Source organism: Protopterus annectens, chromosome 1.part1 (genome assembly GCF_019279795.1).
Source record: "Protopterus annectens isolate FY-2018-M chromosome 1.part1, PAN1.0, whole genome shotgun sequence".
NCBI lineage: Eukaryota > Metazoa > Chordata > Ceratodontiformes > Protopteridae > Protopterus > Protopterus annectens.
In genome coordinates, this window is record NC_056726.1 from 1,451,701,614 (window position 1) to 1,451,727,627 (window position 26,014).

Here is a 26,014-nt window from a genome sequence, read left to right on the forward strand (position 1 = left end):
CTAGCTGTCTTCCTTTTCTTAGGAGCCAGAAGAGGATCACTGGAGATATCAGCATGGGAGTTCATAATGGTTTTTGCTAGGTCTTAAGCTAGTGGTTCTCAAGAAAAATGTTAAGAGAGCCGTCCCTACCTCTAATAGTTTTAGATATAAAAGACTCCACTAAACAAAACAAGCAAGATGTGTGTAAATCTTTGTAAGGAATTTGCCTTCTAGAAAGACACTTTCCTTCTCTCCTAGACATAAATAACAATGAATAATAATTTTCTCACAAAAGTGGAAGAAAAGTCCCAAAAGGGGTAATTATCTGCCCCAAAAGATAGAACAAGCTGACTGCTAAACCACTGAAAATGCAACAAAGACAAAGCCTGACTGAAATCTTCAAAGGCAATAAAGTTATGAATTTTGGTGCTTTTACATCTAAATATATCCAACAAACACTGATAAAACCAAGAAATCACAGAAAAAAATGCTAAAAGCTCAGGGTAGCCACAGAAAATATTTTATTCCAAAAGACAAGATGAGTGCTTTCATTTTAAACATTTAAAACTTGTTAAAGTTCCAGATTTTATACTAATTTCATATTGTTGGAATATGTGATGTGATAGCCAAGCCCACTTTTAAAAGCCACATTTAAGGAAACAGAAATTACTTTTTTACAAAGTAGAGCTTTTAAACACAATATATTTACACTAATTTTCCTTTTTACATTTTACATTTAAAAACAACAAGTGTTGTATGAAACCATCAGAAACATCAATGTATTTAAGTAATGCCTTTACCTTCAATAAACATACAATTGATGTTTGTTCATTTAGACCTGGAAGATTCCATGCATTAGAGAGGAGCTGCCACTACAATGCTCTTTTTTAACAGGAGAGACGAGGGCCCTCCTCTTATATTTGGGTCACTTTCTCTAGAATGCTGGACTTAAAACCATGTTCCAGATGCTCTTGAATATGTTTGGAAAGAGCGTTTGTATCTTTCTTCTTTTTTAATGTCATATGGATGTCCGTATATCCTATCATTATCTTACTTTCCATCTTGCCTATATAGTATCCAGAGCACGACTAACAAACAGTCACATACACCACCCTGGCAGTATCACAGTTATAATTTCCTGATGGTGTAAATAACTGTGAATTAATTGCTCACCTTCAATGATGTATTTACAATAACTACATCTCCCACATTTGCCGCATTCATTCTTTTTTACTACTACTACTTCTGGCCTTTGAGAAATCATCCAATATATTTTTCATGTTTCTACCCTTTCTGTACACCACAATTGGTTTCTCACTCCAGTAGCTTTAGCCCTGGGCTATACTACCAATTGGATAATAATATTGCACAGTAATAATTGGACACCCTTTTAAGCTGTGCCAGTGAGCAGTCTTACTGGGGACCTGGTGAGCAAGGGAGTGACCAGCCCTGGACTAATTCAAATGAAGATTTAATTGAACAATATAAAAAAAATAAATATGTTAGAGCATAAACTCCAGTTGCTTAAGAGGCTACAATGGCGACATTTAAGTTGTGAGAGCCATATTAAGCATAAAAATCATGCCGAGAACTTGTTCACTGCAGTATATGTACATGAATGATTTTTTCAACCGATATAAGCCTCATTAAGAAGTGAAACTGAACAGCAGTGCAATGAGTTAGTGGACAAGATAGAGCTTAATCGGCATTCAAGTATACTTTGCAAAGCTATTGAAAGGGTGAGATCTTATGAAACTAAGCGTATTGCCATAAAAAAAAAGAAAGTTACAGCAGCAGAATGACTTTAAAACTGGGCAGGTTTTTGCCTGGTCATATAAGAAAAGGAATCCCCCATCTACATCAGAGCAATTTGGCTGAGCAACACAGCCATCTAATGAATCACCAGATACTCAGCCTGAACCCACTCTGGATCCTCATATTGTTTCAACTTCTACTCTAACCAATGAGAAAGGGAATTCCCTTATACATCAGGTTCATTCAGAAGAGCAGGTGCAGAGAGTTGAAAATGTACTGGTCACATGTTCTGTGACACTTGTGGATTCTAACATCATTTCAGCCCTTGACCCGTTGGATTTTCTGGTGTAAACACATTCACTGCTCCCTTTCAGAGAACCACAGAAGAGGAAAAAGAGTTACAACTCAGTCACAACTCTGAGTACTGGACATGGAAAAAGCATTACCAATGTCCCAATCAGGAGAAAGATTAAGATGTGCTTCTGGACTTGACTTTAACCTCTCGAGGTATGAACTTAGTATTTTTGAAAAACTGGTTCTTGAAAAAAAGCTTACATTCATTCCAACTTATACAATTGACATTTCTCAAACTATTACCGAAATTAGATCTTTTTTTAGGTTATTAAACTTGAATATACGGTAATATTTGGTGCTGAAAGTAATTACAGTAATTTTGTGCTGAAAAGGAAGAGCACTTTTATGCCTAATCTCTACCATGAGACACAAGCATTTCAAAGTGCTTTTGAGCAGAATATGTACTTATTGTATCAGCACAAAGGAAGCAGCATTTTCATAACTTAAATAATGAAGAATATAAAGCTGTTCAGTTTTTAATTAATAATGATCAAATAGTAATTAAAAATGCTGATAAAGGGGGTGGGGTTGTTATACTAGATAATGATTATTATATTTTGGTACCTACATATTATGGCACTCAGATTTGGAGCAGAAGTGGCTCATTTCCAAACACTTCTGCTGAAATATGTTGTCCAAGTTAGTTGGGGAATGTGTCTATCACTTAAGTGTGTATCATTACACAAAGGCAAACACAACATGACAAAAGTGCCTACAACCAGAGACAAATTCTAACATACCACCCTTATAAATGCTGTTGGTGCAATTCCAGGTCTGCATTATCATACATTCTCTGAAGGATATGAACTTTGCAAGTGAAAGATTTAGCTTTAATATTGTGCCTGATGTCCTCATTTGTTTGGCCAAAAAAATCATCTTTTACATATAACACCCTAGGAAGAGAAAAGGAAAAGCAGACGATGCACAATTCTGCGCACTTGAGATGTCTATTTTACTGTTTAGAATGACCGATTTTTAAGGGCAAGGGCATTACATGTCAAATTCTCCTTCAAAACACCCCCTTTGCAGTCCTTGTTAAATCTGTTACACACTCCCCTTAATTTGTTGTAAAGGATGATGCTAATGTCTGTAGGGAAAGGTAAAAAAGTGTGCTTGACTGCTGTCATGCACTTCAAAAGTGGTTACTTCTAACAGCTCCCATTGCTGAATGATTAAATGCTGTTAGGGGCCTTCAACAGTAAAGACTCACCTCATTGACTGGCCAAGTGCCCTCAAGAAAAGTAAACTAAATCTCTCTGTTTGTCTGTTATATCGGCAAGAAACAGCACTGTAATGAATTACATTTCCCAAAGTAACATTTATACATTTGACGACATGTGAAATGCATGTGAATATATGAAGACTGACTTCCTTGGAATCTGGTTACGATAATACGTAAGTACCTATATTTTGACCACCCAAGAGGTGTTGAATACTAAATATTATAAGAAAATGAATATATCTGATCTGACAAATATTATTGAAAATGTTAGTAAAGATTTCATAGGTTCATAGGTTCATAGGTTTATACTAGGCTATCTGCCCTAAGGCATTTATAAGCCTAGCCCAAAGTTTTGTGGCTTACGCCACCCCTTATGTTAAAAAATACTGTGCCCATTAGTTTGTTGTGCCTCTGTCCAGCAGTGACACAGAGATGATTCCCGGGGTAAACCTACGATCTCCCATCCACCGGTCAAGATTTCTCTTGAACAGAGCCAGCGAGGTGCTCTGCCTCACATGGACCGGGATATTATTCCACAGCATAGGGAGTCTCTGGGTGACAAATCTATCCCTCCAGCATGTCCTATTTATATCCGTGCTAAGGTTTAAGTCGCTTGCTCTAGTGGAGCTGGTAGATTTGGATTTTTTGAGGTGGAGCATGTCCATTAATTCCGGGTTGGACATGGCCTTGTATGTCAGACACAGGTCACCTCTGAGCAGGTGGTATGTGACTGAATAGAGCTGGAGTTTCTTCAATCTGGCAGCATATGACAGATTTTGGAGTCCCTTTATCCTTTTGGTGAGGAACTTTTGGGGTCTCTCCAATTGCTGCAGGTGTCGGGTGAGATACATCCCGAATGGGGCATTGTACTCGATCATTGGTCTGATAAGTGAAGAGTACAGGGGAACAATGACCTCACTTGATCTGGATGTGAATCCCTTCATGATCAGGTGGGCAATGTAGAAGGTCATTCTAACCACTTTAGCAATGTGAGTGTCAAAAGAAAGGCCATTGTCAACCTGGGTCCCCAGGTCCCTGATAACCTCTTCTGTGCTTAATGGATTGCCACCTATATGGTAGCTTGGGGTTACCTTGTTTTTCCCGAAGGGTATGACTATACATTTTTTGGCATTTAACTTCAGGCCATGGCTCTGGCACCAGTTGTCAGTTTCCGTGAGACCCCTCTGAAGGATATCTGTGTCCGATGTACTTTCCACTATGGCGCCCAGTTTGCAGTCATCTGCAAACTTTGTCAGCCATAATCCTCCTATGTTTGCCTGTACTTCTGAGAAGTAGATGCCGAACAACAGGGGGCCAAGGACTGAGCCCTGTGGGACACCACTTGTGACCGGCTTGGAGTCTGACATGGTGCCAGCAACTCTAACCCTGTGGGTTCTGTCCTTTAGCCAGTTTGCAACCCATCTTGTGACATATGGGTTTACATTTAAGCTGGTAAGTTTCTCTATAATATCCGAGTGGGGTATTGTGTCAAAAGCTTTTGCAAGGTCAAGGTAGGCTGTATGGACTGGCTTTCCCTCATCAATGGCCTTGGTGACTGTTTCGAAGAAGTCGACCAAGTTCAAAAGGCATGATCTGCCCTTGACAAAGCCAAACTGGGTCGGGTCCAGTGTCTGCAAGTCCCCTATGTCTTTGTTTATGAGTTCCATTATGATCCTCTCCATAGCTTTGCAGACCAGGCTTGTTAAGCTTATGGGGCATTGGGTAATTTCCAGTGTCTGTAGAGGTACCGCCTTTGTGGAGTGGGACCACAGTTGCCGTACGCCACTCCTTGGGCATGTATCCTGTGGTAAGGCTAAGATTAAACAGCTGCCTTATATGCGGGTTTAGTTCCTCGTTGAGTTCATGTAGCACACAGCCGGGGACACCATCCGGTCCCATTGATGCTGTGTTTTTAGCTTTAGAGAGAGCAGCTTTCACCTGCGCATTAGAGATGTCTGGGAGGCTACACTCCGCTGGGATAGTTATCTCTCCTTTTGGGGGGGGGGGGTGAAGTTTGCACTGAACCTGTCTGCCAGTATGTTGGCAATGTCTGTGGGTTCAGTGATTTTTGTATCATTTTGGACTAATTCTGCACATATCTCGGAGTTTCCACCCAGGTTTCTAACATAGCTGAAGAAGGCCTTATGATTGTCTTTTGAATCTATTGCAATTTTTCTCTCAAATTTGGCCTTGGATGATTTTATGAGTGCTCGTATTTTTTTACTAATAATGATCAAGGGTGTCTTCTCTTTTATGGATTTTGCTCTATCATGTAACAGCTTTCTCCTCTTATTGTAAAGTTTGTTTATGGCTGGGGTCCACCAGACTGGACGTTTGCCCTTGGTGGAAAGAGTCTTGGTTTTATTAGGGATTGCCTGATCCATGCAGTCCTGGAGGTGTTCATAGAAGGCATTTGTAAGGGCTTCCGCAGCTTGGGTTGTGGTTTCCCCTGGCTCGGGGGCCTTGAAGGATACCACACCAGTCTTGAGTAGTGTGAAGTTTGCTTTAGAGAAGTTCTTCACTGTGGTCATTTTTGTTTGGGGTGGGGGCGGGATGTGGATTTCCAGTGAGATAAGTTTGTGATCTGATCTCACCAATGAGGGATATACTTCCAGTGTGGAACATTTTGTCCCCATGTTTGTGATGATGAGATCTAGTATATTTCCCCTCTTGTGGGAAAGGTGACTAGTTGTTCCATGGCATTTGAATTTATGAACTCCAGGAACCTTTGGGCTAGAAAGTTAGGGCTTGAGTAATGTTCCCAGTCTATATTCGGGTAGTTGAAGTCACCCAATATAATGGTGTTTGGAGATACATTTATACCCTCCAGTGTCTTCAGGAAGGCTGTGTGGGGTTCCTGAGTTTGAGAGGGTGGCCTGTAGCATGCTACAAATTGTAGAGCAGTTTTGCCTATGGTTAATTGCACCTGGATGGTTTCCGATGCTTCGTGCGTTGCCACCAACCTGGAGGTGTGGGTATCCTTGATGAATATGGATACACCCCCTCCTTTTGTGGTGTGGTCCAGGTTTTGGGGCCGGAACGCATGATATGAGGTAAAACCTGATAGTACTGGGGTGCTCTCAGGAGCCTTGAACCAGGTTTCAGTCACAGCACAGACATCGATGTTCTCCATACTGAGAAGGGCCTCGAGAGCGTGCATTTTGAGATTTAGACTTCTGGCATTGAGCAGCATTACCCTTAGTTTCTTCCCATTTTTGTTTTCTAGGTTGATAGGTTTAGAATTTGAGCCTTGCCTAAAAAAGGCACTATGGGGGTGGCAAGAGCCTTAGCCAATATCCAGAATCCCAGGGGTGACAGGTGCAAGCCGTCCCTTGCGAAGCAGTGTGGCTTGTCAAGCATGTCATCCCAGGCAGACAGACACTGGATCCCCTTTGAATGACACCAGAAATTAAGCCAATTGTTAAAGTTGATCATCTTGTCTCTATGTTGTGGCATCATTCTTGGTGAAGGAAGGATACTGCTCAGGGTCAGGGTCATACCTGCCTGGGCTACATAATCAGAGAGCTCCTCTATGTCTCTTTTCATGTAGTCCAGGGAGGTACATCTCAGGTCGTTCACACCAGCATGGACAATGACTGTGTCATATTTGTACTTGCTGTGGAGTGACCCGAGTGCTTGTGTTATGTGGCGGATTCTAGCGCCCGATAGGCAGCTTACTGTGACCCTCTCCTTGTTCAGCCTGGTGAGTGGGACGTCAGTGTGTCTGACTATGGAGTCACCTATGACAAGTATGTTTGGTGTTGTATTTGGCCTTAAGGGCTGTGACTGCTTTGCACACTGATTTTATGGTTTATGTGTTGCCTGTGGTGTGTCATGAGGTGGCAGTTGCTTGGATGTTTGCTTTGGAGGCCTCTGCTGTTTAGGTAAATTTTTGCTCAGAGCCTCCGAGTATGACTTTGTGTGTTTATGTGTTTGATTCATTGTTGTGATAGCTTTATGTGAGACTGGTTTTGTGGTGTGTGTAGTTGCCTTCTCCTCCTGTCTGGTCTTGCCAGTCCTGAGTTGAGAGAGCTCAGCCTCCAGTTTGGCTAAATAGCTGCATCTCTCGCAAGTATTTGTGTTATGTGGGAGGAGGAGAGGGTTGTCAGTGTACATGAGGCAATTGTAACATTGCCTCAATATTCCCAAATTCATCAACTGGACAGGAGAGGACGCCAGCATCTGGCCCTTCGACATGCTAGAGAAATTTAGAAGTTAGGGGTGTAACTGAATAAGAGAGGACTTAGTAAGGAAGTGGGTACTCCTGGGGGTTTTGCTAGTGAGGGACTTTGTATAATACAGAAGTGCTAAACCTGAAAAGAAGATGCTTTTAAGACAAGTAAAAGCTTTTAGGAACAAGTGCTGCGCTTTTTAGTTAAGGGATATACTGTTTATATTACTAGTAGAGCAGTTCTAAGGGAAAAAATGAAGAACAGACTTTATGGAGCCAGAAAAAGTTTAACCTTGTTAAACCGGTGCTGCCCGATGCTGCTCTAGTGGCAACTCTGCCCTAAATCGCGCTAAAGCACTCTAAAGCATGCTTGATAGTAGGGGCTGGAAAGAGACAGGAATTGACCCAAAACAGCCAATAAAACTACAGTTTCAAGTCAGTAACCACTCCCACTGGGGGCAGGGAAGCAGCTCAATGTTTATCACTGCCACTGATCAACAGAGAGACTTTCCTTTAGCCCAAGCAAAAATGGCCTCACAGAAACTTACAAAACAGTTCAAGAACAGCAAGCCTGTAACTTGAACTTTTTTAAATCTCAGAAAAGTGGGAAAAAAGCAAGATTTTTTTTTGTTTTTGTTTTTTCAGAGATAGCAGAGGTTCACAAGTAATATCAAGTTATAACAGTGCAGTAAATGACCCCACACAAGAGTGCTAGGTCAAATACAGAAAATATGCAAGTTTTGAGAAAAAAATGATTTTAAAATTAAGTGCAAACGGGAAATTCAGTATACAGCTTTTGGTTGTGCTCTAAATACAGCTACTAATGCAGAAATCAAGTTTAACAAGCCAGAAAATGCTCAAACTAGGCAGCTATGCAGAAAAACTTATCAAATAAACAGAGGAAAAATACTTAAAATCTCAAAAGTGGCTCCTTTCTTCTCTCAGCATTTTCTCCTCTTGGTGGGTGCTTCACCAACAGCCAACAAGCCTGAAAAGACATCAAAACCACAAGGTAATTAGGTTTTAAGAGAGGAAGATGAAGGAGTTTTGGAAATGACCCCTTTTGGCCAATAAAACTACAGTTTCAAGTCAGTAACCACTCCCACGGGGGCAGGGAAGCAGCTCAATGTTTATCACTGCCACTGATTAACAGAGAGACTTTCCTTTAGCCCAAGCAAAAATGGCCTCACAGAAACTTACAAAACAGTTCAAGAACAGCAAGCCTGTAACTTGAACTTTTTTAAATCTCAGAAAAGTGGGAAGAAAGCAAGATTTTTTTTTGTTTTTGTTTTTTCAGAGATAGCAGAGGTTCACAAGTAATATCAAGTTATAACAGTGCAGTAAATGACCCCACACAAGAGTGCTAGGTCAAAGACAGAAAATATGCAAGTTTTGAGAAAAAAACGATTTTAAAATTAAGTGCAAACAGGAAATTCAGTATACAGCTTTTGGTTGTGCTCTAAATACAGCTACTAATGCAGAAATCAAGTTTAACAAGCCAGAAAATGCTCAAACTAGGCAGCTATGCAGAAAATCTTATCAAATAAACAGGAAAAATACTTAAAATCTCAAAAGTGGCTCCTTTCTTCTCTCAGCGTTTTCTCCTCTTGGTGGGTGCTTCACCAACAGCCAACAAGCCTGAAAAGATGCCAAAACCATGAGGTAACTAGGTTTTAAGAGAAGAAGATGAAGGAGTTTTGGAAATGACCCCTTTTGGCCAATAAAACTACAGTTTCAAGTCAGTAACCACTCCCACGGGGGGCAGGGAAGCAGCTCAATGTTTATCACTGCCACTGATCAACAGAGAGACTTTCCTTTAGCCCAAGCAAAAATGGCCTCACAGAAACTTACAAAACAGTTCAAGAACAGCAAGCCTGTAACTTGAACTTTTTTAAATCTCAGAAAAGTGGGAAAAAAACAAGATTTTTTTTTGTTTTTGTTTTTTCAGAGATAGCAGAGATTTGTATGAGATGTATCACAAAGATCATATAGATTTTAGATTCTTTGATTATCTTAGTACTGTTTCACTCATTACAACTCTTATTTATGGAATACCTGAACTTCACAAGTCACAGACAAAACCACCTCTGAGAACAAGTGTCTCAGTTAGGGAATGGATCATGCAGCCCATCTCTAAATATGCTGACTTTGAGTTAAAGAGATATATACATTCAGCATATGCTATTATTAAAGACACGTCACCTTTTCTTAAAGAATTGTACATGTGGGCAGAATATAAGGTCGTTAGTAATTATATTTTAGTCACTTTGAATATTGACTCATTATTTACATGCATTCCTAATGATTTTGGTATGACAGTATCAAATTTTTTTACGTGAATATGCACAAATGGATGAGGCTAAGGCTCTTGATTTGTGTAAATTCTTACATTTCATATTAGATAATAAAATGTTTATTTTTCAAACATAATTATACCAACAACATACATATATTGCCATGGGCACACCTTAGCAAACATGTTTGCAAATATTATGTTTATGTGGGAGGTACAAAAGATTTTATATAATTCTTTATATACTATTTATTTTTTATTTTATTTTATTTTACATTTGTTAACCGGGATGGTCCGACTGGATGTATGTTCATTTTCAGCAGAGGCCCAGGAAGAAAAGCTCCAAGGTACATGTACACATTACAATTTTAGAATGTTTAGTCAACAGCAATTACACACAGGTTACAGACATAATTAGGGGTTGGGAGGGTGGCCTAATGGTTAATGTGTTTGCCTTACAAACACAAGGTGCAGGGTTTGAGTCTCACAAGGGGTAATTGGTTAGGCGTAAAATGGTTTGCAAGGGCAGTTAGCTTATTACTACCCTATGAACCTATAAGCAATACAAGTATATATATATATATATATATATATATATATATATATATATATATACAGGTAGTATCAACATATTACATTCAAGATTAAAATACATTGAGTAGCAGTTTATACAGTTTACCCTTCCTGATATGGAGAGGGGTGGCCAAAGAAAAGGACATTTGTAGAAGAGAGGCATGTGAAATAGACAATACACTAGTCAAGGTTAGTTACAGGGACATATCCAGTGTAATTTGAGGCAATTCTTGAGTTTGTTTTTGAATAAGGTTAGTGAAGGCTCTAGAGTCAGGACAGCCTGTAGTGAGTTCCATGTCTTTCCGACAGAGTTGGCAAAGAGCGAGTCACCAGCAGTGTAGTTGGATTTGACCATTAGAGCTAGGAGTTTGGTAGATGAGCAGAGTGGACAATTGTTACTGTAGGGGCAGATCATGTTTTTTAGAGCAGGGGTATTTTCTGGCTAGTAGAGGATTTTGTGGGTAACTATGAGTTGGTTGAGCTGTAGAAAGTGAGGTAGTTCCAGCCAGCCTAGGAGATTTAGGTTGTGACAGTGGTGGGTTTGGTAGGGTGTGCCAGTAGAAAATCTGGCAATATGGTTGTAACATGATGATAATTTATTAATATCAGTTTTGTTCAAGTTGGAGAAATGAGGAGAGGCATAAAGAAGGGTAGATAGTAGATGGGAGGGGGCAATTGCAGTTCGAGCAGGTAGGGTGAGGAATGATTTGATCCTATAAAGAGAGCCAAGTTTTTTATTGATAGTCTTTATAGTTTGATTGATGTGCATATCAAACCTGAGATTATCAATTGTGACACCCAAAAGTTTAGTTTGTGTTTCTGTGTAGATAATGGTGCCATTATTTGCTGTTATGTTGAAGAGTGGCGGGGTGGCCCTTCATGTTGGGGAGAAAAGAAGTAGCTTAGTTTTGTTGGGGTTTAGGATTAGACATTGGTTTGACAGCCATTTTTTCACTGAGCTAAAGGTGTTTTGGGTTAATGTGGAAATATTAGCTGGGGAGGTGGTAGAACAAATCAAGGTGGAGTCATCCGCATATTGAATGCAGGTAGCCTCCAGGATGACTGTGTGAAGGTCATTTATAAAGATGGAGAAGAGAAGGGAACCTAATATTGAGCCCTGGGGGACTCCTAGCTTGATGGGGAGGCATGAAGATAGCTTACTCTGCCACAGAACTGCCTATTGCCTGCCTTGCAGGTAAGAATCAAACCATTGGGCAGCATAATTGTTTAAGGTGAAGGCCTTCAAGGTGTTCATTAGCATTTTGTGATCGACCATGTCAAAGGCCTTGGAAAGGTCTAGAAAGAGTGCAGAGGACAGTTTGTTATTGTTACAGTTGTGGTTTATAATATTAGTGAAAGAGAGGCGGGCTGATGTAGTGCTGTGATTTGGCCTAAAGCCATGCTGAGAGTTGGACAGTAGTTAGTTCTGCGTGAGATAGTGCATGAGCTGTATATGTACACACTTCTCCACAATTTTAGCTAGTGTTGACAAGATAGCTATGGGCCTAAAGTTTGACAGCTCGGTGGAACTGCCCCCTTATGAAGAGGTATGACATGAGAGATTTTCCATATAGTGGGGATGGTAGCTTTGGATATGGTTCGGTTGATTAAGATTGAGACAGGGTATGGTTTTTACCATAGATTTGTGGATGACCTGTTTCTTATATGGACAGGTAGTCTAGAAGAATTTGACATGTTTTTTCACTCACTGAGTACATGTGCTAAATTCCTAAAGTTTAAGAAAGAAACATTGCTGCAACAGGTAAATATTTTGGATATTACTTTATAGAAATCACATCTGGGCAGCCTTGAAACTAGGTTATATAAGAAACCTGTTAAAAGAAAGCATAATTGAATCAGACTAGTATGCATTCACTTTTTATCTTTAAGAATGTTGTTGATAATCAAATTTAGCATGTCGCTAGACTGCATACTGATGATAATCATATGTTGTTACAATTTAATAATACAGCACATGATTTTATATGTAGGAGTTATAATAGTAAAGTTGTTAATAACACTAGAAATAATAAAATTCAATAACGTGATGCTGTCAGACCAATTTTCTCTAAGATGCCCCACAATATAGGTATAGATCAGCAAAGTAATGTTGGTAAGGTTGGAAGGTGCATGCTAACTTATACTCAAGACACAAAGGCTGTTAAAACCATCATTAACAAATACTGGTCCATTTTGTCTGCAGTACCAGAGATTAGGAATTCTATAGGTGATAAACCAACAATTTCCAGAATGAACTATGTTATAAAGAACAACCTCAAAGTATTATATATTTTAAGACCAATAAAGTAGGAACACATAGATGTAACAAATGCATGCACTATACTAGTATTCATACTGATAAACGTTTTACCCATCCAGTCAATGGCGAAATATTTAATATACGAGCATTTGGAAATTGTGATTCTAGAAACAGTATATACCTGTCTACTTGCCAGTTATGTGATGCATATTATGTGGGAAAAACCAACAGAAGGTAGAAAGATCATATTAGTAGTCATCTGTCGTAAATTAATAGTAAACATAACATAAATGCATTATATAGGCATATTTATAACACAGGCAACACACGCTGTTTTAAATTTATGATTTCATTTCAAATTAATGACTCCCTACCTGGTGGTGATAGTGTTCAACATATTGATTTGGAGGAATATAGGTGGATTCTGTGCCTTAGGTCTCATATATTATCAGGTTTAAAGAAATTTGCATCTTTAAAGCCCTATTTGAAAGAATTATATAAGAGGGTGCAATTGTATCGTGTGACTTATCACGTGACTTTTATCTATTTAAATGGCTTTATTAACTGTGTTATATGTTCATGTGCCTGAGGAAGCTTTTAAGTGAAACTAAAAAGTTGCATATTAAAGTATTTTACTCCAGTTTGGTTGTACGTGGTTTACAGTGGATTTTTCTCTTTCTTGGCTGTTTGCACTTGTTTTCACTTTGATTTACCAGCAGATTATTCTTTTTATTGCTTATTTGCATTCTTTTAGCAGCAGATGGCTTTAGATGCAGCACTTTTTTCTGTAACTCTCAGGCAAAGTAGCCAAACCAAGAGCAGCTCTGAGGAGTTGAGCCGAGATTGTGTGTGGGGGAGGGGAGCTGCATCCAAGCAGACCCTTTGCAAAAAGTATTAACTCCATGCTAATCAACAAGATACAAATACAGCTATGTTGCCAGAATCCCTAGTCTTCTACTACAATACAATTGTACCCAATGTCAGGTTGAATTTATCTAACAAAATGCTACTGCATCTATCAACAGTTTAGAATTGCAGTCATCTGAGTTTGGAAAACCAAACCTGCTTAAATGTGGTTAAATTGTGGAAGAGCTAGAGTTTAGAGATGGTTAAGACTGTTGTTTTCTGCCACAGTTGTATATCACAGCAGAACTAGATTCTGCTGTCATAATGATATCTGGACAGTTCATTCAGCAGATTAAATAGCTTAGCGTGGATAAGTTCCTTTATGTATTTATGTCTTTTTTTTGCCTTGTAACCAGAATTTGCTCTTCTTATTTTATTTCTTTAACTGCAGTTCTGATAACTTGTATACATTTATGTCTGTCTTTATTTTGCCTATAATGGCCAGTGAGGTGATTTAAAATTATTACTTATGAAACACATTCCTACTGAGTAGCAAAATTCACAGTTATTTACAGCTATAGCCAAAGCTGAAGCTTTCACATAAAAATAAAGTCTAAGTAATGCTGACAGGTGAAATAAATGCAGCATTTGCAGCGATCTAAATCATGCATATAGAATGTCACAAAGCTGGCTTCTTTTCCTTTAGCTGTGAATTAAACTATGACAGCAGAGGTCTATTTAAATGTATTACGCCAAAAGTGCTGGAACATTCACTGGGTACAGTCCTAACATCAGAACATAATACTGCCTACTGCTGGCCCCTCCCAATGTATTACACCACAGGTGCTGGCACATTCACTGGGTACAATCCTAACATCAGAATGTAATGCTGCCCACTGCTGGCCCCTTCCCATGTATTATGCCAAAAGTGCTAGAACATTCACTGGGTACAGTCCTAACATCAGAACATAATACTGCCTACTGCTGGCCCCTTCCCATGTGTTATGCTATAAGTGCTGGCACATTCACTGGGTACAATCCTACCATCAGAATGTAATGTTGCCTACTGCTGGCGCTTCCCATGTTTTACACCACAAGTGATGGCACATTCACTGGGTACAATCCTAACATCAGAATGTAATGCTGCCCACTGCTGGCCCCTTCCCATATATTATGCCATACGTGCTGGCACATTCACTGGGTGCAGTCCTAACATCAGAATGTAATGCTGCCTACTGCTGGCCCCTTCCCATGTATTATGCCACAAGGGCTGGCACATTCACTGGGTACAGTCCTAACATCAGAATGTAATGCTGCCTACTGCTGGCCCTTCCCATGTATTACACCACAAGTGCTGGTACATTCACTGGGTACAATCTAACATCAGAATGTGATGCTGCCACCTGCTGGCTCCTTCCCAAGTATTACACCACAGGTGCTGGCACATTCACTGGGTACAATCCTAACATCAGAACGTAATGTTGCCCACTGCTGGCCCCTTCCCATGTATTACGCCATAAGTGCTGGCACGTTCACTGGGTACAGTCCTAACATCAGAATGTAATGCTGCCACCTGCTGGTCCCTTCCCATGTATTACACCACACGTGCTGGCACATTCACTGGGTACAGTCCTAACATCAGAACATAATACTGCCCACTGCTGGCCCCTTCCCACTGGAAATCACAGTGAGGGAATAAAAGGAAAATGGCTTTGCTGTACACAGGCAGGGAATGCAGCGAAATGTGTATAATCCTATCAAAGTCAAGTGAAACATGCAAACACAGTATAGTAACCACTGGTGGGGACAGGGAGCCAATAGTATTATATAGCAGAGATGTCACTTGAGCTGAAGATAAACAGCCATCTGTTTCTGGACTTCACAGTTTGTCTCCTTGGAACAAACACACCATTCTCTTCTCTCTCTCTCTCTATCTTTTTTGTTGTTTTTATTTGTCAGGTACAAGGACTAGAGGTCAAGTACCCCTTTTTAGCCATAACCTTTTAAAAAGTCAAAAATACAGAAAGCATATCCAACAGGAAACATTACAATACATAGTACTGCAAACAACCATACCTGAAGCATCCTCTACTTATATAAAACAAAATGTAAACATGAACATGGAATCATTACAGTTGATTAAAACTGGTTAACAGTGACCCCAAGAGGTTACATGTGGTTACGTGTGATATATATATATATATATATATATATATATATATATATATCTGTGTGTGTGTGTGTGTGTGTGTGCGTGTGTGTGTGCCCGTGTGTGTGCGTGGGTGCACGTGGGTGCGTGTGTGTGTGTGTGCATGTGTGCGTGTGTGCATGTGTATCTGTGTGTGTGTGTGTGTGTGTGTGTGTGTGTGTGTGTGTGTGTGTGTGTGTGTGTGTGTGTGTGTGTACTGGCGTAACACCAGAATGAATGAGGTGGCTATAGCAACAAAGGTTATCATGTCTAAATCTTAAGACCTAGGACACACTTTACAGGTGATTTGTAAGTTCTACTTATTATTATTATTGTTGTTGTTTGTGTCTTTCAGCTTTTCCCGGTTAGGGGTCGCCACAGTAGAACTCCGGTCCACTAATGATTGGCAGTTGATTTTTACGTGCCGAGTTACCAGCCCTGATGCACAATCTTCAACGAAGGTACGCCCATTCACGCATGTCTCCACGCAGAAGACGCTCTAGCTGAGAATCAAACCAGACGGCGTCTTACTGTGAGGCGACAATGCTACCGCATTATTATTATTATTATTATTATTATTATTATCATCACCATTGTCATCATCATCATCTCAAGAAACCAATTTTGCACAGATGTGTAATGCCCACTAAGTGATGCCCCATACAATAACCACCTGCAGGCTCTTATAACAACCCCCCCCCCACACACACACACACACACACACACACACACACACACACACGCACACGCACGCGCATGCACACACGCACACACGCACATATAAGTTACTGATGTTTTGTATATGACCAAGCAGTGTTTTGGGAATGAACTTGGAAAATGCTCTACTAATATTTTGAATAACACTGTGGCATACTTAGAGGTAAAAGGGATGTGATACTTTATGACAGTCACAGGCATTGGATGGGGGAAGTGGTGCACAGAGACATTGTGGATATGGTACAATAGGGAATGGGGATTGGGGATGTCCTACTATGGCACATTTACAAACATCCAGGATCAACGATATACTAGATTGGGATACTGAAAGAAATCTGAGTTACTGAGATATGTTGTGATGTAGTACTCACTATGGACAACCATTTGTCATGTGGTACTCTGGGGTACTAAGAAATCAGTGATGCGGTGGTGTGGGTTACTGAGAAATATCAAGGATGTGATACTTAGGAATAATAAAATACATCAGAGGTATGATATTGTGGGATACTGACAGACATGTGGAATGTAATACTTACATCCTAAGAGACATCAGGGATGTGATACTCTGGGGTACAAAGTGATAAGGGTTGGGAGGGTGGCTTAATGGCTAAGGTGTTTGCCTTAAAAAAAAAAAAAAACACAAGGTGCAGGGTTTGAGTCTCACAAGGGATAATTGGCTAGGCTTATAATTGCTCACAAGGGCAGTTAGCTTAGTACTAAACTATGAACAATGAACTATATTTGAGTGCGATACTCTTGTATACTGAGAGACATCAGAGATGTAATACTCTGTTACATTGAGAAACATCCAGGATATGATGGCTGTCCTAAGGGTTCCGGCATATGTCTTACACATTAATACCAATACTCTGTTACACTGGGAAACATCCAGGATATGATGGCGGTCCTAAACGTTCTGGTATATGTCTTTCACATTAATACTCTGTTATACTGAGAGACATCCAGGATATGCCAGCTGTCCTAAAGGTTCTGGCATATGTCTTACACATTAATACTAATACTCTGTTACACTGAGAAACATCCAGGATATGATGGCTGTCCTAAAGGTTCTGGCATATGTCTTACACATTAATACTAATACTCTGTTATACTGAGAAACATCCAGGATATGATGGTTGTCCTAAAGGTTCTGGCATACATCTTACACATTAATACAAATACTCTGTTACACTGAGAAACATCCAGGATATGATGGCTGTCCTAAAGGTTCTGGCATACGTCTTAGACATTAATACTAATACTCCGTTACACTGAGAAACATTCTGGATATGATGGCTGTCCTAAAGGTTCTGGCATATATCTTACTATACTCAGAAACATCCAGGATATGACGGCTGTCCTAAAGGTTCTGGCATATGTCTTACACATTAATACAACAGGGATGTAATACTCTGTTACACTGGGAAACATCCAGGATATGACCGCTGTCCTAAAGTTTCTGGCATACTTCTTAAACATTAATACTAACAACATGCTATGAACCTAATGAAGGACCATAAAGATCAAAGACTGGAATGACCAGTCCACTACTGCATCTTCCAAATAAGGAATAAGGATGCCTTTATCAGGAGTGGATTCAGGTTCTTTACCTAGCAGATATGGTATTTTATAGCAGATGTTTAGTAATGTCTTTATATAATGTTTTCTGTGCATGTTTTAACAGTTGATGGGGGGGGGGATTAACCATACCTGAAGATACTTGAACTTTCTTACACATTCAATAAAAAAACACACCACCATCCTTACTAAGAGCTTTAGTCCACCAAAAGTAAAACTGCAAACAAATGTCACAACACTTGTGGTCCAGAAAAATGGCAGGTAGTTCCAGTATTAAAAGTTCTATATTCAATCACAGATGCATAAGCACTTTCACAGATAACTTCTGTTTTTCAGATACATATGCAAACTGTATACTGTCTTTTATCCCCTAAATTAATTAATTAGGCCACGTTCATCTTAAAGAAACATCCCATATTAAGTAGAAGAATCGTATAGAAAACTGTAAAGTAGTCATATTTAAACTAACTGACTTCATTCATCACTATGAAAGCATAATTCATAAAAATACTTATGTATAAAAATACATATAAAAAAAGCATGTGTATAAAAAATACATACATGAAAATACACTCACATATACATACATACATAGTAAAAAATACTTAAATAACAACCTGCAACTAAACATTTCATTTATTCAGTGGTCTCGCTTTAAGCTTAGGTCTTATTGGTATCCTATCATTAGTCCATGCCCAGAATCTGCTTTCAGTCTTATGATCCATTTTGCCTCAAGCTGTTCTGTCCTGTTTCTAATGTCTCCCATCCTAATATTATCATATATTCTACCTATAACTAGGAATATAAAGCTATGTGTGTCATCATTAGCCCTAATGTGCTTGGATAATGCACTAACATCACTTCTTTTTTGTATCTGGTACGTATGTTCTTTAATACGATCTCTGAGGGCTCTATCCATTTTCCCTATATAAAAACATGAATATACGGTACACTGAGCTAAATAAACAATATCCTCTGAAGCACATGTGGCTAAGATATTGAAAACATATTTTCTTCCCGTATCAGGATGTAAAAACTTATTATTACTGCTAATATATTTACACATAGAACATTTTCCACATGGATAAGTCTGTCCTTCCTTCTTTTTCACACTCTCATTTTTAAAATAACAAAGTCTCCTTTTCAATGAATGCATGTTCCTATGTGCAAAACTTGGTCTGGGTTCAAGTAGGGAACTAATCTCTTTATCTGTCATCAAAATTTCCCAATGTTTCTCTGTAATGTTTTTATATAATCTAATGTCATTAGAGTAAAACAAGGGAAACCTTATTTTATTTCCCACCTTTTTCTTATGTTTGTTGTACTGACATACTGTTTCTTTTAGAAAAATAAGGCTTAGCTGTACCTTCCCCTTATTTAAGCTACCATGTCTCTAGTTCTTCCAATTCCATTATCATAACCCCTTTGTGCAAAGTGTTGACTAATCTGTTCAACTTGTTGTTTAAAATCTTGTGTTCTAGCATTAAGTCTAGATGCCCTAAGTAACTATGTGCAACACTTTTAAATATGGGTGGAGGTGCATACTTGTTCTGTGAACAAAATTGTCACAATGACATTCTTTTTATATAAATTTGCATATAACCTTCCCTCTGCATCTTTCTTAATGTTAACATCCAAAAAAATGGACCTCCTCTGTTGACATATCTACTGAAAATGTTAAGTATTCAGTGGAGTATACTCCATATGCCAATGGAGTGGCATATGCCAATGCTGTCCTAGCCATTTGGGAAGATGAATTTATATTAAGAGGCCTTTATAAACAACATATTTTGCATTATTGTAGGTTTGTGGATGACCTTTTTTGTTATGGGGAGGAACACAGGCACAATTTAAAGATTTGTTTGACTACATTAACAACTCCAGGATGCACAAGCCAGTGCATTTCTTTGTGCCGGTCCCAAGCCTGGATAAATGGGGAGGGTTGCACCAGGCAGGGCATCCGGCGTAAAATGTTGCCAAATCATACATGTGGACAACAGTACAGATATACATACCGGATTGGTCGAGGCCCGGGTTAACAACGACCACCACCAGTACTGTTGGCCAACAGGGTGCTGGTGGAAATTGGGCTACTGTTTGCCGAAGAAACAGAAGAGGAGGAAGGCATGCCCAAAGGCAGGTAATGGCTAGGACTGTGATAGTGAGGGTCGGAACTTTGGATGTTGGCAGTATAATTGGTTTAGGGAGAGAGCTAGCTGATATGATGGACCGAAGGAAGGTTGGTATATTGTATGTTCAAGAGACCAGATGGAAGGGGAGCAAGGCTAGGTGTATCGGAGGCGGGTTCAAATTGTTTTGTCATGGTATGGATGGGAGGAGAAATGGCGTAGTGGTTATCCTGAAGGAACAGTATGCTAAGAGTAATGAAAGAGAAGAGTGCTTTAAACACAGCCAATAAACATCCAAAATAAAGCACCGAGGAACCAGCAGAATGAAGCCACCAACACGCTGTATTGGTAGCTTCATTCTGCTGGTTCCTAGGTGCTTTAGTTTGGATGTTTATTAGTATGCTAAGAGTGTTTTGGAGGTGAAGAGAGTGTCAGATAGAGTGATGTTTATGAAGCTGGAAATTGATGGTGTAATGATGAATGTTGTAAGTGCATATGCTCCACAAGTTGGTTGTGTGATGGATGAGAAAGAAAAATTCTGGAGTGAGTTGGAGGAAGTGGTGATGACTGTACCCAAGGATACAAAAAAGACAGCAGTGCTAGCAGCAAACAGAATAATGGGTTGCAGTGTCATGGAAACAGATTGCAGAAACACATAGATAATCTCCCCTTAAGGAATGAGTACTGGAGCATTTAAGTGATTAAGAAAGAGAAACCATCAAGTTCATTAGTGAAAAACTAAGTATTTTGCCATTAGACATAGATTTATTTTTTTTGTTTTACAACTGTTATAATTTGGTCTGAGAGGTGATCAGGTTAATAAGAAACAGTCTGCTAAGCTTAAATGGACTTTACAATTGTAAGCAGATAGAGGGTCAGGTCTGAATGACACTGCTCCTTTAAAACTTGGGCTTAGATCATGTAATCTACTCTGTTAATGCAAAGCTTTAGTGGTGCATTTCTATTGCATTTTTATTTGCTATGTGTGGTCTGAAGAACTTATTTATTTATTTATTTGTTTATTTATTTCCAGTTTGGTAACCGAGGAAGTCCACTGGGCCCAAAAGCCCGTTTTCAGTGGAGGCCCGGGGAGAAAAGCTCCTTATTACAAACACATTGCACACATAAAGCTCCATATTCCTAAAACATTGCACACTTAACAATTTACAAACAAGAAAAATAACATTTTTATACAATTGTATTGTTGTCATAGAAGAAAAAAATATATATACATAGATATAAAATGCACATGAAGTAAATCAAATAGAAGTGTAGGAAAAGGGAGGTGCAAAGAATTTAAAGGAGAAGAGATGCTAGGAGGAGGATAAAAAAGAACAGTTAGACAAAGATTCATTTTATGTTTGAGGTGAAAGATACATCTTATGGAAATGGTAAAAGATACAGTTGCAAGAATAGGCATATAGGCAGTGGCGAGGTGAGGATATAAAAGGAATTTACATGGAGTTAAACAGGGGAAAAGGAGATAAAGAAGTAGGGGGGGAGCTGAGGAAAGTGTTGGAAGAAGAGGGACAGGAGGGGGAATATTGAAACTGGGATGTAATAGGATCTAGGTAGGAAGTATACAATTACATTTCCAGTTTTGGGAGAGGTGAGAATGGAGAAGAGATTTGAATTGTTCATGGCTTGCAGTGACTCTTAGTAGGGGAGGAAGCAAGTTCCATTTTTTGCTATAGTATAAGATAGCAGGAGGTGGCCAGGGGGTTGTTTAGGTTTATGTACTGAAAGAAGATTTTGGTGGCCTGATCTTAGGGGCCTGAGAGGAGTGTAGAAGGGCAAGATATTAGATAGTGCAGGGCAAGCAGTGGGTTTAAAAATTAGTTTGTGTGCGGTAGTAAGTTGGAGGTAATCAAGATGATTAGGGAGTTCTAGCCATTGAAGACTATGGAGGGAGATGCAATGCTGTGTAGAATGAGTGGAGTTAGTAGCAAATTTGGTGATTTTGTAGTAGCAACTTTCAAGCTTTGAGGAGATAGAAGCTGTGAGGCTGGTTAGAAGAGGAGCACCATACAATAGAGAAGGGAGAAGGAAGGTAGTGGCGAGTGTTTGTCTTGTAGCTAATGCTAGAATGTTAGCATTTCTGTAAAGCATTTCGAGCTTCTGATGGGTTTTTTTATGTTTAGTTGAATATGAGTATTACATTTCAGGTGTTCATCAATGGTAACACCAAGTAATTTGGCACAACTAACAACTTCTACTGAGGAGTGGGAGAGGCTGGTGATCTTGAAGGATGGCTTATCAAGAGGGAGTGCTTTTGAGGGGGAGAAGAGAATGATATGGGATTTATTGGCATTAAGGGAGAGATTATTTTGAAGCATCCAATTCTCTGTAGTTGTGAAGGCCAATTGGGTTTTGGCCTGGAGCTTGGGAAGGTTAGAGGCTGAGCAGATTAAAGTGGAGTCGTCTGCATATTGCACAATTTGAGAATGAGGAATTGCAGAGTGAAAATCATTGATGAAGATATTAAAGAGCATAGGTCCGAGAATAGAACCCCAAGGAACTCTGGTAGGGGTAGGTAGGAAGGTAGAGGTACACGTTTTTCATTTCACAGCTTGGGATCTATCTGAGAGATAACTTTTGAACCAAGAAAGGGAATCGAGGGAGAGATTGAGGTTAGAAAGGTGGTTAAGAAGGAGTGTGTATGATACCGTGTTGAATGCCTTGGAAAGGTCAAGAAGGACAGTGGAGACATTATCTCCAGAGTCACGGGCAAGGCTGACAATGTCTAAGAAAGAGAGGAAAGCAGTAATGGTACTGTGGCCAGGACAGAAACCATGTTGAGTAGGGGTAAGGAGATGGTTATTTAGGAGGTGGGGCATGAGTTGCAGGTGGATACGTTTTTCAAGTACTTTTGAAATTGGTGAAAGAATGGCTATTGGGCGGAAATTAGAAATGCTATTATTTTTGCCTCCTTTATGAAGGGGCAGAATGTAGGCAGCTCACCATAGTTTGGGAACATAAGATTCCTGGATGGATCTATTGATGAGAATGCTGATAGATATGGCGATGCCATCTGCTGCGAGCTTGAGAAAGAGTGATGGGATATTGTCGGGGGCATTGGAGCATGGCTTGGGTTTGGAAAGAAGTTTTTTGATACAGGTGGTTGACACAGGTTTTAGATAAAAAGTGGGAGGGGGTTTAGGGGAGCAGGAGTGGGGAGAGAAACGGGAAGAAGGCTTAGGGGTAGGGCAGGGGGTGGAATTGGAGAAGGATTTGGTCAGTTTGGCTATAGAGCTGGTAAAGAAGGAGTTAAAAAGGGTTGCAATTTCGTGTCAGTCTTATTGTTGTCTGGACAGGGATTGGATTTAGTACCTGGGTGTAAGAGGGAGTTGATGGAATTCCAGATTTTTCTGGGATTGTTTGGGAGGGTAGACTGTAGTTTGGTGTAGTACGATGTTTTATCTTTTGTGATAAGTTTTTTGTTGAGATTGCGGAGTTGCTTAAATTGAAGGAATGTAGCTGGGTGTTTATTTTTATTGTAGAGTTTCCATGTTTTGTCCCTTTGTAGCATGAGAGTTTTAGTGTCCTTAGTTAGCCAAGGGGCAGAGTTGTATTTTATTCATTTTGTTCGAGGTGGGGCTTGGGAGTTTAGGATTTTAAGGAAGGCAGTATTGAAGACTTCTAAGGCTTCATCTAGAGGAGGAGTTTTTAGTGTATCCCAATTTGTTAGTTTAAGGGTTTCAGAGAATATAGAAGGGTTGAAATTAGTGAGGTTACCAGTGTGGGCATATTGGTGTTGGTGAGGGAGCTGTTGGGTAGCTTGGTTAATAAAGGCTGGAAGATGATCACTTATTGAGTCAGGTAGTATACCAGAGTGAGAGATGTTATTAGGGTGGCTGACTAAGATCCAGTCCAAGATGGACCCTGGGGGGTTATTTTTGTTAGGTCTGGTAATGTTGTTTATTAGTTGAGTAAAATTATAAAGATTGATAGACAGGGTGGGAGTATTGTTATTAATTTTATTCCAGTCGATGTTGACATCACCTAGAATGTAAGTTTCAAGTTTGATGTTGTTTGAGGCCCATAAGAAAATATTCTCTATGGTGACCTTTCACACCTTGTTTGGTGTGAAAGTGCTTACTATTTCTAATAACATTTGTTGCTTTTTATATTAGGACATATTGGATGGTCTTTCTTCTTTTTTAATTTGTCTTTTTTTTATGTTTGACCATCCTTAACTTATTTTGGTCATTATTGCTTAATACTTCTATAAAATGTCATTTGGTTCTGATAAATGTGCAAAAGCAACATTTAAAGCACAAAGCTGCAGAACCAAGAAAGTACCAGTCTGAGACAGGAATGTAATATAAAGTAACTTGATCAGAAGGGAGAATATAAATATTTGGGAATTGATGAAGGATCAGCAATAAAACATGAAAACGTGAAAAAAGCTCAGTAAATAGTATTTTAGAAGTCTAAAACTAATACTGAAAACTTCTTTAGCATCTACCAGATTGCTCTTCTGGTGCCAACATACATTTTCTGAGTGATCCACTGGATCCAAAAGGTATTGAAGTTGGACAGGAAAACAGGAAAAATGCTTCTTGTTTATCAAATGATATATAAAAATCAGTGTATATCAAGATTCTATATTCCCCATTCTCAAGGAGGTATGGGCCTCCTTGAAATTGGTTACACATATAGGTCTGCAGTTTTGGGACTGCGTACATATTTGCTAAGTTCACCAGATACAAACATAGTGAAACTTTTAAAACATGAGGGGAAGAAGTCAGAGATAACTTCCCTGCTTAGTTTAGTAGAACCATACCTATGTCAAGTGGTAACGGAAATTAAACCAGAAGAAGACAAAAAAAACACAACTACATGTGCCAAAAAAACAAAAGAAAGAATATAAGGAGAAAGATTAGATGAGATGAAAAAAATTTTGAAAAAGGCAATGAATGCTGTGGCAAAATAAGAGTTCTCCAGGAACAACCTCAAGTCTATCAGGATTTGACACAGGAATTGTTCAGGAGAGGCGAATTAACACCAAAACATGAAAGATTAATAATGGTAGCCCAGGACAATGGACCATATACACATTAGTTTACAAAGTCAGTTGAGCATGTGGGAGAAACAGACAAATGCAGGTTCTATAAAAATGAACTGGTAACAGTTGTTTATCTTGTTGCTGGGTGTGATACACTCATGACAGTGGGTCTCTGTACTGAAAGGCACCCTAATGTGGAAAGACTGTTGCACTGGGGTTTGTGCAAACACTACAATATTGAAGTAGTTGACATAGACTGGAAATATGAACCACAAAATATTGTAGAAAATGATGAAGTGTGTATTATTAACTACCCTGCCATTAACTGGGAAAACTACTCATGTCCCAACACCTTTGCGCAACGGTTCTTGGAATTCATAAATTCCAATGCCCTGGATCAACTAATCTATAGTCCCACCAGGGGCTCCAATATCCTAGACCTGGTCATTACCAACATGGGAAATCAATGCTCCATACCTACGGTCACCCACTCGTTAGTCAAGTCTGACCATAAGCTAATCACCCTTAACATCCACATTCCACCCCCACCCCCCAGTAAAGAAACCACCATAAAAAACTTCTCCAAAGCCAACTTCATGCTACTCAAGTCAGAAGTGACAAACTTCATGACACGCATGCAGACGGGAACTGAAAGTTCAACTGCTGAATCCTACACTAAGGCACTGTACGAGCACATCCACTCATGCATGAATCGTGCCATCCCAAATAGAACCAAAATGCTCTCATCCAAAAAAGGAAGCCAATCTGGTGGTCCCCTGCCATAAACAAACTTTACAACAAAAGGAAGAAACTTTTGCAGAAAAGAGGAAAATCCCAGGATGCAAAAAACTCCCTTACTAGCCTCAGTAAGAAACTGAGATGCCTCATAAAATCCTCCAAAGCTAGTTACGAAAATAAAATTGCCAAAGATTCCAAAGACA